Source organism: Pelmatolapia mariae, linkage group LG23 (assembly GCF_036321145.2).
Source record: "Pelmatolapia mariae isolate MD_Pm_ZW linkage group LG23, Pm_UMD_F_2, whole genome shotgun sequence".
Classification (NCBI taxonomy): Eukaryota; Metazoa; Chordata; class Actinopteri; order Cichliformes; family Cichlidae; genus Pelmatolapia; species Pelmatolapia mariae.
In genome coordinates this window covers 4794676-4809839 of record NC_086246.1, presented here as the reverse complement: position 1 = coordinate 4809839, position 15164 = coordinate 4794676, and positions in this window count along the sequence as shown.

Here is a 15164-nt window from a genome sequence, read left to right as displayed (position 1 = left end):
TTTACAACTACGTGAATGTACTATTGCTGTGATTTATTACTATTACTGAAGGCTACTCTCCATACCAATACCAACTAGATGTTTAAATCTTAATATAAATGAGTAACAGTAGGTGGACATTAGGTAAGGCTGCACTTTTTGCAGCGATCTCGTATAGAAAACTATTCGGCGCGTATATAAAACAGGTCCGTGGCTCCGAACCGTAGTAAAGGGACCTCTGGTTAATACGTCGGGTTCGTGTCGGGCTCGTAGCTGAAAACTAGTTTTACTTTGTTGTCTGGGTCAACTTTGCTAGCGAGAGACAGAGAGAGGCGTTGAAAGGCTGCTCCAACGGAACTTATTGTTTCGGAGGAAAACACGAACACAGTGTACAGTCGAGTCTTAATAGCTTACTTACAACTGGGCTCGTCAGGCACTCTTTTTGGCTGCAGTGGTTATTATTATATTTACATGCTTCCAGCTCCCGTTTCTGCTTGGTGACAGCTCGGACTTTTCATTTTTCTCCCTCCCTCGCTCACAGACACATAACGGGTATGGCAGTCCATTCTCCCTGCAGCACGGACTACACTGCCCATGAGGTTACATGCTTTAGGGTGATGTGTGACAGGTTGAAGGATTACTGAATATAAAAGGGTTCAGGTAATACTAATTCATATTAGTTGATATAAGGACAAAAATAATGTAAATATGGTAAGAAAATTGTTAAGAGGTTATTATTTTTCATGTTATATTAATGACTTTCATTTTATTTTAAGAGAAGTGCAATCTATACATCACTGATCGGCTAGTAAGCCTTTTCTGGGATCGATTAGTAGTGTCTCTATTCTCCACTAGGGGGCTTTCGCACGCTCTCCTCATTGCAATAAAGAACTGCATGAAAGAAGCAAGTGAAAATCACTCTCGTGATTCTTTTCCCCTGTTTTCAGGTAAAAGTGTTTAAAAGTTGATATATTTGCAATCTGTACATTGTTAAGATATTTAATAGGTAACCCTTCATCGTTTTGTAAGCTTTAGAAGCATTATATTACAGTTGTTTTGTGCACATAGACACGGTGGTTTTGAGCCTCAGTTTTATACTGTATAATGTCCATTAAGCTAACGGCAGGAGCTAGAAATGTTGCTATTTCCTGACAACCATGTTGTCAGGAAACCTGTTCAGGTATATGTATAGTAAGCACTTCATTATTTTGGTTTATTGTTTAGCTTTTCCTTCCACCATGTGACATGAAGCAGTACAGAATGTGAAACATTTATGTTCATTTTCATTGCAATAAACAGCTGCATGAGGGAAGCAAGTCAAAATCACTCTTGTGATTTTTTCCCCTGTTTTCAGGGGTGTAACATATGCCTGTAACAGTCTGCCTATTGCCTTCAGATTAAATCATTTTTAAAAATATTTCTTCACGTCATTATGCAGCCGCAAGTAGAGGTGACATGGGCCGCGAGATTGAGACAAAGAGCCTCTTAAAGCGTGTTTTGTTTGGGTTTCCACTGGCGTGAATTACCAGAAATAGAGAGAGCATAGCCTAACATATGAAACAGGAAAATAGCGTCGTGTAATCCATTTATTTCAACAAAGTAACTGTATTCTGAATACCACCTTTTTAAACGGTAACTGTAATACAGTTACTCATATTTTGTATTTTAAATAACGGTGGTACATGTATTCCGTTACTCCCCAACACTGTATATATACAGTTTAGTGCCCAGCAACATGGTTTATAAAATAAATCATATGTTTGTAGTTGCTGTCCTGTGAGGACCACTTATCTCTGAAAAAAGAGTGAGCTCACAAATACAGGCTTCATTTTGATTTTTTAAAGCACATTAAATAAGTTAATAATTAAAATAATCAGCTGAATTAAATGCTTGAGCAAACACTTTAACTGTTAATATCTACAGGGGGATTAAAAATATGAATGAAAATGAATTTGGAGCTGCTGGTTAAAGACAGTACATTCAGACAATCTCATAGATGTTAATGTGGAAGTACTGCTGAGCCTGCATTTTATTAGATCAGATATGATTAGAGCTGCCATCCCCTCTCTATCATCATCAGAGCTTTCCTTGTTAATGTACTAAAAACAGTTATTAACAGCTTTTTCATTCTCCATCTTCTCTCCATCCCACATGTTAGCCAAAATAGGTACAAAGAGGAAACTCATATTACGCTGACAAACCACTGAGGCTCATTTACTTGCTAATGCTAGCTGTATTTCTATATGAAGCGCAGATAGTAAGTGATCTCAGAACAGTGAAAGGTCAGTCAGTGGTAGCTTGTGTCACATGCTGGTCTCTAATCAGTTTATAGTCAAAGACCAGTGGTTTATCCACAATGTGTATGCACAAACCAGCAGAAAAACCTCCTGGCCTCTCATCTTGCCCACTAAAGTAATTGCTAACGTTAGACTGACACACCTTCAAAACATTGAGGGTTGCATTCTCTTATGAAATTGAAACAAGCGCAGCAGACTGTAGCTAATTGCAGCCACAAGAAGGCAGCAGTGTAAAGACTGAATGCACAAATTATTGACATGCGAGGATAGACTATTTTTTAGACATTTTCCTGCTACGTCGCTGCTACAATCCACAACCTAACCAACTGTCTATGTCCATCATGTGCTCAAACAGTGGTGTGATGTTTGATATAATAGCCTGCTCTTGGTCCTGTGCTAGACTTTTGACTTTCCAAAACAGTGTATGCTCTAATCATTGTGGTAAATAAAAATAGACAAAATGATTGTGATTGCAAGGTCAAGCACATTTAACACACAGACTTAGACACAATCACCAGCTGGACAATGACGCTGACTTCTGCAGAAACCCTTTGAATGAAGTGACCCAGAATTTACATACCCGGACACCAAATACTCACAGTCCAGTTTCCCCAGAAACGCCCAGTTGAAGAATTCACTGCTGGTCTGGACATAGGCTGGTTTGACTACTGAGGCTAGCTGGTGTCACTCATCAAATACTATTAACTCTGATGGTGATTTAGTGTCAGATTGCAACATACTGCTGCTGAAGCTGTATCTAAATAAAGTACTGTATTTGATTTCAGTTTAACAAGCAGTGTTACAAAATCCTTTAAATACAAACTGTGTAATCAAAGAAAAACCACAACGTGAAGTTACTGTTTCAGATCTCTGACTGTAGAAAATAAAATGTCAGCCTTTGTCGTCACAGTCAGTACTTGCTATGCAAATGATAAACTTTATTTAAAATATGGCACACACATTGAAAAACTGACGTGTGTCTGTCTTCTAAAGGAGCATAAGGGTTAACAAGTGTGTGTGTCTTGACCAAGGGCGCACAAGGTTTGCTTTGACTGGTCTGTCTTGTTAGTTGATGCATGAATGAAAAGGTCCAAGTAAAGGCTGGCGCCGGCCTGGTTCAGCACGAAGATCTTTCTGTTGTCATAGCCACAGTTTCTTAGCACTCAGAAGTCAGGCAGGAGATACAGAAGAGGATGGAGGATGAATAAAAAATGGAGACGCGTGCTTGGGTAGATGGAAGGGGAGATGAGCGAAAGGAAGAAGATGAGACACAAAAGTGAGCCGCGGCTGGAAAGCTGTCATTTCTGAGAGCAATACTTCCAGAAACACACTGTGGAAGAAGCAAAGAAGGAACACGTGGTTATAAATCAGTCTGAAGACGTGCTGGTGACAACACCTCAAAGAGTAATGATAAATTCATGCACACTAAAAATTGCATTCACACACATAATTATACACTCCAGTCCCCAATAACTGCTGCTCTGCAAATTTGCTGCATTAATCAAAGGTGAATGAGAACAGCTTGGCTTAATAAATAAATAGGTTTGACCTGTTTATTATTATGGTCTGTCAAGCAAATACACCACCTGTCAGAAGATATATACACACTTTCCTCACCTCTTTTGTTGGTCTTCTTTGTCTGTGGTGGGAAGGACTTCCTAAAGTTTCGACCAGTCAGGCTTGGGATGACGTCTGCACTGGCTTTGGATGCAGTGCTGTCAAGTAATACTGGGCAGGCAGTGGTGGGATTCACCGCTCCTTCAGCAGCAGTGAGCTTCCATCACAGCGGTAACAAAAAGATCAAACTGGCAGTCAGCAATCAAAGCATGAGTCATCAACTAGATACTTTCCTTCTGCCCCTTTTAAGAATGCAACCACACAAACATCATTGGCTTTTTTATACTCCTATATGTGGAGATTGTTACATAGTGGCTTTGCTTGGATTTCAAGACATCCTCGTTTCTGCACCCCGTCACACTCTGTGTTTCATTTCATCCTTTGGTCAAAGTTCTTTATTGCTGGATTTAAGAAGTCATGTTTAAAATGCAACCAGCACTTCATTAGCCCACTTTTGGGACAAAGACCAGTGTTTTGAATAAAACTAAACAAGCCAATTTTCTCTTCAGATAGACTATTAACCTGCATGCAGCCAAAGACTACTCAAGCAAGTGAATAATGCAGGGAGTACAAAAATTCTCATTTCTTGTCAACCAATTCATGTATCTGTTTTCTTTATGTCTAATTCGAATGCAGTTATTTTGCACGTTTCTAATCTTACTGACCACTTAAACCGCCTCAGACTGAGCGACCTACTAAGTGACATTTATTCATACATTCATGCAGCACTTTCTTTAACTCAGATCTTTAGACTTTGGGTCTAACTTACCACTTTATCTTTCCCCCCAGAATTTCTGCTGCTTACTGAAATGAAAAACAAAACAAAAATGTCAGTGGTCACTTCTTGGTTTAGGCTAAGCCTGTAAATACTGTGCAGTCCTGAAGCTCTCCAGACGTTACCCAAGGAGCTGCATGTTTGAATTAGTCTGATGTGATGTTAAATAGTCTTTACTGCAGCAACTCATAAGTACAAAGTGTTTGGAAATGAACTAGGATTTTTCTAGTCTAGTCAGAGTACTCAAAGAACTTTAAAAAACATATTCACAAATGCATATTCATTCATTCTGATGGAGACATCGTCTGCAATGTGGGGTTCATTACATAAGGTACATGTGAGGGGCAGGTGATTAACTGATGCTCTGATTAGTAACAGATCCACTGAGCTGCATCACTGCAGTCAATATGTGCAGGTAACTGTCATTCATATACAAGTGGGCATGATGTGTATGCAGACTCTACTCAGACAGACCCTCAGTTAAAACAAAACAGGTGTTTCCAGCAATGAGACTCTCTCCTCTTTCGTGCTGTGATAAAGGCCAATGGTAGAAAATATCCCAGATACAGTGTCTTAATGTGGGAGAGATATTCTTCTTTCTCTTGGCGTTTTCTTTCTGCTAATGCTGGAACCTTAAAGAGTAATACATTTTATAACACAATGAAGAATGAAATGCATTAAAAAGTTAAAAGAAGAGTGGTATTACCTCGTGGCATGATGGTAAGCTGTGAGCTCCGGGTTCTGTTAAATTCCTCCAGGGCTGAGACCATCTTCTGCAGCTTGGCTTGTGCACCAGGACCAGCTGTGTTGCTGTTGACCCTTGGTTGCTTGGACTTGGTATCTGCAATAGTTCTTGTAGCAGTTTGGTCAGTGCTTTTTGCTGTACCATCATGTTGAGCTGCTGTGCTTTTGAGGAGCCAGTGCTTCAGGTATTGGTTTGAATTGAATGCTAAGGTCTTCTGTGGAACAGCTGAGACATGAAAAAGATGCGGTTGTTTCACAAAGCCTACAAAACAAATAACAATAAAGTGATTAGGCTGACTTTTCGATGAAGAGCGAAGCTGCTATTAGGTTCCAGCCATCATACACCTTCTTTTGAAATGATTGATGCAAAGACCATGGCTGAAGACTGAATGACTTTTTAAAAACTGTGATGTGCTTTAAATGAAAGCACAGTTTTTTAAACACAAACAAACCTTTAACCATGAACTCTTCAAGAATAAGGAAATCCCAGCTATGAGAATTAGACAGTCTTGCATTATTAACATTTTTTTTACCTCTTTCATCAGCTGCTGCTTCCACTTGCATCCCTAGAATCATCAGAACAAGCAGGATTAAAGCCATCCCCATCAAAACTGCTGCTCTGTTTAGCATTGTGGCTTTAGTTGAAAAAGAAAAGAAGATGCTGCTCAGCCCTGCAGTCTATGTGAATTTACTTTTTCTCAAAGTTTCAAACTTGGACTAGGAATCTTTTTCCCACAGTGTTTTTGTTCTACAAGTTCTCAGTCTGTATTGTTTCTCCTGATGCTCAAATTATCCATCCAAAAAATGAGCTCTGGAGATTTTTTGGGTTCTTTTAGTGACTTGTCTTTGGAGATTCTGTCGTTTCCAGTTTACTCAAAGAGATAATCAGCGTTATCTTCAGGTGTGATACAGTACCTAAATTGGTATTTGTCAATTAAATCTCCGCAACTTCACAACTCTAAAAAATCTACGCTTCAGCATCAGTTTCATCTGTGAAACAGAGAAAGTTTTTCTTTTCATAATCCATGGATGCACCTCTCAAAGAAGGCTTGTCAAGAGTGTGTTGCTTTTTCGGACACAGTCAACGTACCTCGCTTTTATAATCCTTGGTTTGTCCCAGAGCGTCAGACTGACTTCTCAGCATCAACCAATGAGACCTGAGAGGCCATCCAGCCCAGCCCTTCCTCCTCGATGGGTCGGTGACATTTGGAGAGTGTGGCGGCAAGCTTTGTGTGTTTGGTGTCAGCTGTATTGTTTTGTGAATCTGGTGTCTGTGTGTGTGTGCTTAGGCTTGTGTTTAATATGTGTGTCTTGTGTATGTGGACATGGCTGTATAAGCAGTGATAAGGTAGTTCTTAATATGTTTGCTCAGGGGCCACAGAAAAAGAAAAGCATTCTGACGCATGAGGGCTTGGAGCCTCCGACTGCACACACACACACACACACACACACACACACACACACACACAAATGAACTTGGAAGAATAGTGAAAACCACACAGAGACTATGAAAACAAGTGTGGGATGCACATCAAAGTGCACATGAAGGCTGGGAATTCATGTCCAAAAAGGACTTTTCAGTTGTTCATTGGAATGACTAAACCTTCAGACAGAAAGCTGACACCTTAGTGATAACTACAAATATACACCCATGAACCTCATTAACACAATGGGGGAAATATTGAACTTTGCAAAGAGATAGAATGATAAGAAGGGTGAGAGAGACCAGGAGAGAGACAGGGAGAGTTGCTGGGTGAAAAGAATTTAGTTTAAAAACATTCACTCATTGTCTCAATCTTTCTGCCTAGCTTTGACATTAACACGCTGTGTGTGTCCACATGTGACAGAGACAAAAAGTGAATGAGTTTGAAAGTTTAAGGGAAATATAAAAGGAATGTTTTCTTCTTCCAGTTTCTGTAGAAGCCTTTAGTTTCTCCTCTTATAGACACTTACAGGATGTGTGTTTGCACGTTTTTTCATTCATTTCATTCTTTAAAAATCAAAACAAAAACAGGAATATCAGAATCTGATTATTTTCTAGTAAGTTTTCATGCAGTTTTTCAGCTGGTGAAAGTCTCTGGTAATTAATAACCATGACATAGCAGAAGATAGTAGTAGCTTGATTTTTTCCCTTTTGTGTCTTTCTCTCTTGCTCTCGCTCTGTTGTGAGATTTCAGGTACTCTGAGACAGGCTCACAAAGGTGCTATAGATGAGATATAAAAATGCAGCCCTGGTGTTAAGATGTGAAAGTCAACACATATGACCCACTGCAATTTGATGCAGCCAATGAAACAAAAATACATTACACTGGATAGGTAGAGGTGAGATTCAAACCTACTACTAATGATGACTAGTTACTGATACCCAGGATGGTACCAAAACTCAACCAATAGTTATGTCCCATAATTGGCTTCAGTGTAATTTTGGTACCCGGTTTTGAATAGTATACAAGACCCAAGTGTGCAGAGACATCACCCACCCATTCTCCATTTATAATGTGAGGAGAGGGGACCTGTCCCTGCCCTTGAAGTCCATGATAAGATCTTTTGTTTCAGGGACATTCAGTTTCAGGTTATTTTCTGAGTATGCTGTCTCATCACCGTCAGAGACAGCGGTGTCATCGGGATACTAGACGATGATGTTGGTTGGGTAAATTGGTGTAGAGTCATAGGTATACAGGGCGTACAGTAGGGGGCTGAGAACGCAGCCCTGAGAAAAGAAGTGAACACAAGAGTGTGTATTGATGTCATCATTCATTTCCCCTCATGATACAACATGTGTGTCAGCTGTGGCTTTCCATTGTGGACAGCAGGATACGCCCCTTCCTCTTGCCTCACCACTCCCAGTAAGTCTCCCCTGGTTCCTTGTAGTTCCTTGTAGTTCGTCTTCTGAAACCAGCCATGCTTTTGGAATGAGGAAACGCTGCTTGTTTAATTAAGGATAATATTAGATTTACCATCACTTGTAAAACCAAAACAAGTTTTTCTGTAGAACTGGGAAATTACAGTTATTCAAGCATGTTATAAATAAATTAACATGTTTGTAGGTACCTGGCTGTTGTCTGTAGGTTGTTGCTACGGCCCTGGCCATATGTTAGATCACAGTGGTTGGATTTTGTTCTGTGTGTGTCCTGTGCCTTTAAGAGTCTCTGCAGGTCCTTCCTGATTGGAGAGCTGGCAGCTGCTGATTGGTTCCATCTGTTCCAGCTGTTTTAAAAACCCTCTCTGGCAGTTGTCCCTCGGCAGCAACTGACAGCAGCAGCAGACCTATCGAAGGTTGGTGGTTCAAATATTCTTGAGCAAGCTACTAATCCCAGTTTTCTCTCTAATCCATCTATTGTGGATGACTGAGATGAATGTGTTCTAATGTTAGCTAGGAAGCACTTATATAGAAAGATGTTTTTTTCTTTTAAAGTGCTGTTGTGAAATGGGGCAAGTTGTATTAATTTGAGTGCTCAGGCAGAGTAGAAGAGTACCATACAAGAAGCGGAAGATTTACCAAAAGCACATGGGTGCAGCTTACACAGGGGCCAAGTCCCAGCAAGCCCCAGTCCCAGCCATGCACACACACACACAACACAGGCACCCTGTAGTGTAGTGGGCACATTTTAAACAACAAATTGCATTGCAAGAGGAAGCTGCCACACTGACCCAACTCACAGCGAAAAGGTGAGGTGCGGGGGACGCTGGAAAGGAGAATGATGGGCTTGAGACCAGGTTGGAGCTTGCAGAGGAGGTTGTTGTGGGGTTGAACTAGCCTGGTTACACGAGTGTGAACTGAGACAGTTTTGAGTTAGCTGATTGTATCATACTATATATTTGATCTACCCACTGCTATCAGCTGGTATCACCCTATCAGCTGGTCTGATAGGGTAGATAAAATCTTATGGCGACAGAATACAACATGAGACAGTTTGATGAGTCTGAATGCACTGAGAACTGAAGTGAGAGTGTAACTGGGCAAGTGGCTGGGAGCTCTGTGAAGGTGAGGAGAGGACAAATGGTGTGAATTGAGTTGAAAATTGATATTGATATACCTTTATTAGTCCCACAAGGGGAAATTTTATGGAAATGTTTCAGGTCAAGAAGGGGGTCCAAGGAATCTGAGATAAATAGTATCATCAATAGAGAGTGGGCAGGTAAGTGTTCCAGGTGAGGGCATCCACACAGATTTCTGGTGTGGCTGAGGCCATTCCTCTGCAGATGATCTGTTAGCTGTTTGACAAAGTGATGCTTTTTAATTAATGGTTAAATTACTGCCACGTTAAAGGCCTGTGGTACATAGCCCATTAACAGAAATAGGTTGATCATATTTAAGATTGAAGCATTAATTAATGGCAGGACATCTTTGATCCTGGGGGTGTAATAGACACACTGATGCTTTAGAAGAAGTGATTATTAGTTAAGTTAACTCAAGTTAACTTGAGTTCTTATTTAACTTGGTTATAAGTTAACTTAGTGTAGTGAAGTAGATTCTGGGGTAGGATTTTATGTGATGTCCATGAATGCAGCACTAACATCCACACCTTTCCAGCTGACAGTTAGCGGGCTTATAAGAAACAGCTGCCCTTCACTACCAGACGCAGGCATTTGGCAGTCTTGTCCATCCAAGGTGGCTGCGAGCATTAGGCAGTTAAGCACTGCAGATCTCTCCAGGAAAGCTACTCAGTTTAGTATTGCCCTTTAGAGAGTGGTAAGTGGGACTCTTGCGTTCATCATAATGTGGCATAGTAGGGTGGACCTTGACGACTGTTTCCCTCTTTTGTTGCAGGATTGTGCTATACTGCTGCTGTCTTGTCTTATGCTGTTTTGTTTATGTGATGCTTTTATAAAGAACAGTAATTTGGGGTGTATTTGTTTTATGTAGATCTTTTACTAATTTGTTTAACGTGTTATGCTTTGTTTTATTGCTTTAGTGGAGGTGCGGCCGCTTGTTGAGGGGCTAGGCACGTGAGGTGGAATCCCCTCCCCGATGCATGCGAGTGTACACACCGGGCATAGGTAGATTGCACCATTTAGAGTTCAGTGTGAGTGACAGTGAGGTCTGCAGTGAAATCACATGGGTGAGTAATTGGTGGCACCCTTGGGCACTCCTCCCTGTAGGTTGCCTCCTCAAGTGGCCGGTCTCCACCATTTTGTTTAGTTGCTCTTTTATCAAGCTGTGATTGTTTTAGGGTAGCATCGTGGTAGGGAGTCTGGTCATTTTAATCATCGGTTGTTAATAAAGTGTTCTAATTAACTATCTTGCTGTCTCAACCCTGCTACCTTAGGTACCTTTCTGATTTTACAATTCTATGCTTTTAGTAGTTCTTCTTAATAAATTTTGATTTGTAAAATTCATCTGTCTCACCTCTGCTGTTAATAACGAGTCTGTGGGCTTTGGTAGCCAGTGTAGCACTTACATTGGCTAGAGAAATCTTTCCTGGGGTGTAACTCCCTCCCCCAGGTGGTGTTGTCAACATCTTAGGTACCGTCCCGGTTATCCCTCATCCGTTCCACCACATTAGAAAGATAAATTTGAGAGAAGGAGTCTAAATAAATATAAATATGACTGAAAGCAGCTGTATATAATAAGTCATTAAGATGATTATGAGTCATTTTTTTTTCTCTAATGGTTAAAATTTTATGTGTGAAGAAGTTCATGAAGTCATTACTAGTTAATGGCCTGTATTTGTATAGCGCTTTACTAGTCCCTAAGGACCCCAAAGTGCTTTACACGTTCAGTCATCCACCCATTCATCCACCCATTCACACACTGGTGATGGCAAGCTATGTTGTAGCCACAGCCACCCTGGGGCGCACTGACAGAGGCGAGGCTGCCGGACACTGGCGCCACCGGGCCCTCTGACCACCACCAGTAGGCAACGGGTGAAGTGTCTTGCCCAAGGACACAACGACCGAGACTGTCCAAGCCGGGGCTCGAACCGGCAACCTTCTGATTACAACTTCCGAGCTCCCAACGCTTAAGCCACGATCACCCCCATGTTAAAGGGATGGCTGGCTTAACAAAGCTCTGACTTTTTGTCAGCCTGGCTACAGTGCTGAAGAGAAACCTGGGGTTGTTCTTATTGTCTTCAATCAGTGATGAGTAGTAAAATGTTCTGGCTTTACGGAGAGCTTTCTTTTGTCCAGGTCGAATGAAGAATTCTAAATTAGTGAGACGACATTTCCTCTCCAAAAGTATGCATAGCCATCTGCAGTGAGGATGTAACACCATTAATGAGATAATTGGCCTCTATTGGAGAAGAGGTTAGGTATCTGCTCTGCACTGTGTTGGCACATGGCATTGAAGAAGAGTGGACAAATTACATCCTTAAACTTAATTATGGCACTTTCAGAATAGTGATGGGATTTCTGGCTCTTTTTAGGCTCACTAAAAAGAACCGGCTCTTTCGGCTCCCAACCGGCTCTTCAGGTTGTTTTGTTGCTTTAATTTATTATTAACAACTATATAAAATTATGCACAAAAGGAATTACTAATGTAAAAAAAACAACAACGTGGTTTTATTTGTATATGTTTATATATAAATATATACGGTGGCCCGAAACACGCACAAACTCCAAAACACATTTCTAGCGTTAACTGAACTTCCAAACAGAGCTACCTAGATCACTTAAATTACACAATTGAAAGCATATGTGTATTGTTTGTGTATTTATACACAGGCACTCATATATAATTAAAAAAAAAAAAAAAAGTTCATTTACCTGTTACTACCACACACCAAATCCGGTCATTGGTACTTCCTGGCTTGTGTAGCCACTAAGTAACAAAAGCTCAACACTGGAGCATCCTGGAGCACTTCTGTTATGTTTTTACGTGTTTTGGAGTTTTTACGTGTTTTGGAGTTCGTACGTGTTTTGTCTCTAGGGGCCACTGTAAATATACTTTTATTTTATTATCACTTCCGGCGCCGCTCTGAGCTGGCAGCCAGTATCAGCAGCTCCGACCTGACCGAGTCCTTTTTTCTCTTTAATATATGTTTCTTTGTTGTTTTTGTTTTTCTATTGTGGATTGCTGTCCCCCACAATGGAGCTCAGAATTCTATGGACAATGGTATTCTTTATTACATTTTTTACGGCGTCTTTGTCCGGAGAGCACGTGGAGGTCCGACCTCCCATTGTTTACAGCAGGGATCAGCTGTTAGCCCTCGGAGCCTCCACTGCCCTGCCTACCGCCGAGCAAGCCAACATCCCCCGCAAGGTGAGTAGGAAGAGACGCGGTACTCGGGCTGGGATCGGGCGTCTCAGTAAAGTTAGGAGGTACTGGCCAGCGATTCCATCTATTATTATGGGGAATGTGAGATCTCTCCCCAATAAAGTAGACGAACTGGCAGCCCTTACCCGACATCAGAGGAGCTACAGGGAGTGCAGCCTGATGTGCTTCAGAGTCGTGGCTAACTGCGCTAACTCCGGACTCACACGTAAACATGGATGGTTTTCATCTGATCCGGGCCGACAGAACAACGGAGAGTGGTAAGAAGAGAGGAGGGGGTCTGGCTGTGTTTGTGAACGATAGATGGTGTAACTCTGGGCATTTATCTATCAAAGAGACGCTATGCTGTAAGGACATTGAGCTGCTAGCGGTTAGCATGAGACCGTACTATCTACCGCGAGAGTTTACACACGTGATTATGATAGCTGTGTATGTCCCGCCCTCTGCTAGCGCTGCAGCAGCCTGTGAGGTCCTGCACACTGTAACCAGCAGACTCCAAACACAGCACCCTCAGGCCCTTTTCTTGATCTCTGGGGACTTTAATGACATCTCCCTGTCCTCCACTCTCCCCACCTTCACCCAGTATGTTACCTGCCACACCATAGACAATAAAACATTGGACTTATTGTATGCCAACACCAAGGAGGCATACAGCTCATCACCTCTCTCTCCCCTGGGGGGCTCAGATCACAATCTGGTTCATCTCCAGCCTGTGTATAAACCTCTAGTACACAGAGAACCAGTAGTGAAACGCACAGTTAGGAAATGGTTCCGTTCTACTGTGTGGGACAACCTCTGCAGCACCCTGGAGGATGACCTCAACAGCATCACAGACTGCATTACGGATTACATGAACTTCTGTGTGGACAACACCGTACCCATCAAAAAGGTACGGTGTTTTTCTAACAACAAGCCATGGATAAATCCTGAAATTAAGGCTCTCTTCAAGGAGAAGAAGAGAGTCTTTAGATCTGGAGACAAACAGGAGCTGAGAGTTGTCCAGAAGAAGCTGAAATGGAAGATTAAGGCAAGGGAAGGAAAACTACAGGAGGAAGATGGAAGAGCAGCTGCAACAGGACAACATCAGAGGGGTTTGGAACAGCCTGAAGACAATCTCAGGACAAAAACCAACCCCCCAGGCTGCAGGAGACTTGGGGTGGGTGAATGACCTAAATAAATATTTTAATAGGTTTGATCAAACACCCACCCCTCCCCCAGGATCGTCCCCCCTGCTGCAATCTCCCTCATCTTCAGGGACTGCCTGTCCTTCATCTCAGGACTTCACACCTCTCAGCTTCATACCTCCCAGCTCCCAGTCATTACACCCACCCCCGGCTTCTGTGGACTCCAACATACACACCCCTCCCCCAAAATCCACTCTTTCTATCTCAGCACTTCAAGTGAGGAACGACCAAGATCAAGGTGCGGAAGTCTGCAGGTCCAGATGGCATCAGCTCCAGGCTCCTGAGATGCTGTGCAGATGAACTGTGTGGCATCCTAGGATATCTGTTCAACCTGAGCCTGTCACTGGGGAAAGTACCACAGCTGTGGAAGACCTCATGTGTGGTACCGGTACCAAAGACCTCCCATCCCAAGGACCTCAGCAGCTACAGGCCGGTAGCCCTGACATCGCATCTGATGAAGACCCTCGAGAGGTTGGTTCTAAACCATCTGCGCCCCCTGGTGAGGTCTTCATTGGATCCGCTGCAGTTTGCTTACCAGCCTGGCATTGGGGTGGAGGACGCCATCATCTACCTCCTGCACCGAGCTCTGACTCACCTGGAGAAGCCTGGAAGCACTGTGAGGATCATGTTCTTTGATTTCTCCAGTGCTTTCAACACCATCCAGCCACGACTTCTGAGAGACAAGCTGGAGCTATCAGGAGTGGACCACCACATGTCCCAGTGGATACTGGACTACCTCACAGGACGTCCACAGTATGTGAGGTCACAGGGCTGTGTCTCTGACACGCTGGTCTGCAGTACGGGGGCCCCACAGGGAACTGTGCTGGCACCGTTCCTCTTCACCCTCTACACTGCAGACTTCTCCATCAACTCCCCACGCTGCCACCTACAGAAGTTCTCTGATGACTCTGCCATAGTCGGCCTCATCACAGGTGAGGACGACTCAGAGTACAGACAGTGGACTCTGGACTTTGTGGACTGGTGCCAGCAGAACCACCTGCTGATCAACGCCGGGAAAACCAAGGAGTTGGTGGTGGACTTCCGGAGACGCAGACCCACCACACTGACACCGGTGAACATCCAGGGAGTGGACATTGAGATAGTGGACTCGTATAGGTACCTGGGTGTTCACCTGAATAATAAACTGGACTGGAGCCACAACACTGATGCTCTTTACAGGAAGGGTCAGAGCAGACTCTACCTGCTGAGGCGGTGAGGTCATTTGGAGTCCAGGGAGCGCTTTTAAAAACCTTCTATGACTCTGTGGTGGCATCTGTCATTTTTTACAGTGTTGTATGTTGGAGCAGCAGTTTATCGGCAGCTGAGAGGAAGAGGTTGGATAAACTCATCAG